The 2,671-nt window shown below is 37.5% G+C and overlaps 1 pseudogene; it reads left to right on the forward strand.

The window, feature by feature from the left end:
• Positions 1–2,323: 2,323 nt before the first annotated feature.
• Positions 2,324–2,423, forward strand: LOC140870109 (small nucleolar RNA R71; annotated as a pseudogene).
• The last annotated feature ends 248 nt before the right edge of the window (positions 2,424–2,671 follow it).

The following is a 2,671-nucleotide window of genomic DNA, read 5'->3' on the forward strand; positions in this document are numbered from 1 at the left end:
GTTGTTCATTTTTGGTTTTAGATTTTTCATATCAAGGCTAATTAATAATGTCTAAAAAGACTCGATGAATTCAACAAAATCGCATAAATCACATTTATGTTCATAAAAATCTACCTCAGTTTCAAGCAAAAATCACAAGAGTTAAGAATCAAATCCTCAAATCCACATCACAAATCCACATAATTTTTCTCTAATTGCTAGGAGTATTGAAAATCATGACATTTGTGCATATGAGTGAGAACTCAAGATTAAATATAGCTAACATTGACCTTTCAGCACAAAAAATTATTTTCATTATAGGTCAACACAATTACACATCATGCCTTTAACTCTAACTAACTCATGAAAAATTTCAAATTTTCACACCCCCCAAACTTAAATATGTGCATTGTCCTCATTGTACAATAGTAAAAAAAAAACAAGGACACGTACCTTGGACACCGAGCGTCAGTACTCAGCACCATCTTGATCATTCATAGCTCTTCTTTCAGGGGTGGCGCAAAAGCTCTTAAATTCTAACCGCTTCACATTCTTCACCTGCACAACTCAAAAGAATTATTAATGTCTAGTCTCCTCATGCAAAAAATAAAATAAAAATTAAAACAACTAAAAACAAATAAAAATAAAGCAAATAAAAATACTAGCTTGGGTTGCCTTCCAAGAAGCGCTTAGTTTATAGTCCATATCCCGAATATACTCCCATTCTAGCCCGGTTCCACTTTGTTGGAGGTTTTTCTCTTCTCTTTCACCCTCTAAACATATTCAACAACCCTCTTGATCTCTGATTTCTTTTTCTTCTTCTTGGCACGGGTAGATCGGTCTCCTTTTCAATTTTACAACACTAAAAACTTTTGCACGACATCTTCCCATCCTTTCTATCGGTTTGATCATGAACACTTCCATGGATGGATTTCCAGCCTCCTTGAACACATTAAAAATCAACTTCTCACCGTCTACACCCATCGTCAACTCACCTTTCTTGACATCTATATTGGCGTCAGTAGTAGCCAAGAAAGTTCTCCCTAATATCAATTGCATATTTCCATCCTCCTCCATATCTAGCACAACAAAATCCACAGGAAAAATAAATTTATCTATTTTTACTAGAACATCCTCAATGATTCCACACGGATATATGAGAGATCTATCGTCTAGCTGCAATGAGATCGTCGTAGGCTTCACCTGGCCAAGTCCTAAGCTCCTGAAAATAAACAAAGGTATCAAATTAATTCTAGTTCCTAAATCGCAAAGTGCTTTATTAAAATTAGAAGAACCAATAGTGCAAGGAATAGTAAAACTCCCTGGATCTTTTAATTTATGTGGTATCTTCTTTTTAAGTAACGTGTTGCACTCCTCAGTCAGATTTACTGTCTCAAATTCTTCCAACTTCCGCTTCTTGGACATCACCTCCTTCAAAATTTTTGCATAATTTGGCATTTTCAACAAAGCATCGGCGAACGGAATATTTATGTGATGTTTCTTGAAGATCTCAAGAAATTTAGCAAAATGTTCATCCAACACTTTCTTCTTGAATCTCTGAGGATAAGGAAGCTTCGGCTTAAACATTGGTTTCTCTTCAGATTCATTCTTCAACTCCATGGGCTAGCTCTCACCAACTTCAGCCTCTTCGATCGTCTTCTCCTCAACTTCAGCTTTAGGTTAATCAGCTCCAACTTCTTTTTCACTCCTCAACTCAATGGTTTTACAGTATTCTAATGGATTCACCTCTGTATTACTCAGGAACTGACCTTTGTTTTGATCTTGCAATGCATTCGCCCACTGCCCAATTTGTGTCTCCACATATTTCATCATAACACCCATATTAACCATATGCATCTCCAAGCTATCAAGATGAGTTTCATTTCTCGTCATCCTCTTACTAGATTCAATGACAAAAGTGCTCACTACATCTTCCAACGACGGCTTTCCCTCACCCTTATTTGTATTGAACCCTCGATATCCTCCGTAGCCATTGGGATTGATATACTTGACTTCATCAGGAGGATGAGATTTTTCAATAGTAACCGCCACACCATCTGAATCTGATATGCTCACCTTGTTCAAGGCAGCTACTTGTGTATTCAAGGCCGATAGTTGGACATATATAGATGTGAGAGGATCAACTGCATAAACTCCTATAGATTTTTGGATGCCAGCGCGTTCAGTCGGCCACTGAAAGCTATTGATAGTCCTTTGATTGAGCATCTCATACGCCTGGGCTGGATCCTTTGCAAATATAGTACCTCCGGCAGCAAAATCCACAAACATTCTTGTTGGCGCATTCAATCCATTATAGAATAATTTGATCTTCTTACAATCTTCAAATTTGTGATTTGGGCAACGTTGGATCAAATCCTTGAAACGCTTTCAAGCCTCGTAAAGATGCTCAAAATCATTCAGCCTGAAAGTGCTAATCTAAATCTTCAATTGGGTAGACTTAGCAGGTGGAAAGTATTTTGCAAGAAACTTGACTGACATGTCTTCCCAAGCAGTTATGCTCCCCAACGGTAGTGATTGCAACCAATTCCTCGCTTGATCCCTGAGAGAAAAGGAAACAAATGCAATCGAATAATAACATCAGTAACACCATTCATTTTTATTGTATCCGTGATCTTCAGGAATTTCCTCAGATGCATGAGGATCTGCAGTAGCACTCCCATTAAATTTGTTC

The sequence above is a fragment of the Henckelia pumila genome, chromosome 4 (genome assembly GCF_033568475.1).
Source record: "Henckelia pumila isolate YLH828 chromosome 4, ASM3356847v2, whole genome shotgun sequence".
In the NCBI taxonomy this organism is placed as follows: Eukaryota; Viridiplantae; Streptophyta; class Magnoliopsida; order Lamiales; family Gesneriaceae; genus Henckelia; species Henckelia pumila.